The 324-nt window shown below is 41.0% G+C and overlaps 1 long non-coding RNA gene across 1 annotated transcript; it reads left to right on the forward strand.

Annotated features, from left to right (window-relative positions):
* LOC108622177 (uncharacterized) lies at positions 1 to 324 on the forward strand. Its single transcript, XR_001916475.1, has 3 exons — positions 1 to 40; positions 101 to 211; positions 279 to 324. It is a non-coding gene; the product is annotated as an uncharacterized LOC108622177 (long non-coding RNA).

Genomic DNA, 324 nt, shown 5'->3' on the forward strand with positions numbered 1-324 from the left:
CAGAATGCTCCTAACAACGCCACCGTTCTTCGCTCGAAAGGTAAACTGAATATTTGATAAAGCGAGTGACTCTTGTACAAAATTTGATTGAACATTCTAGCCACCGGAGAACCACCATTATGTTTGAGTTACACGGTACCGATCGCAATTCGTTATGCGCTCGATTCAGCGAGAAAAGATGCAGGAAACAATGATCCTTGGTATCAATTAGGTAAGTACATAGAAATTCGTTTTACAAAGTACATAATTTTAATCGCGGTTCGTTTTATACCTCTCAGATGCCCCTCTTACCACGGAGAAAATCCTGTTGAGCAGTTTGACCAG

The sequence above is a fragment of the Ceratina calcarata genome, unplaced genomic scaffold (assembly GCF_001652005.2).
Source record: "Ceratina calcarata isolate Rehan_Ccalc_2016 unplaced genomic scaffold, ASM165200v1 scaffold20982, whole genome shotgun sequence".
NCBI classification, from domain to species: Eukaryota; Metazoa; Arthropoda; class Insecta; order Hymenoptera; family Apidae; genus Ceratina; species Ceratina calcarata.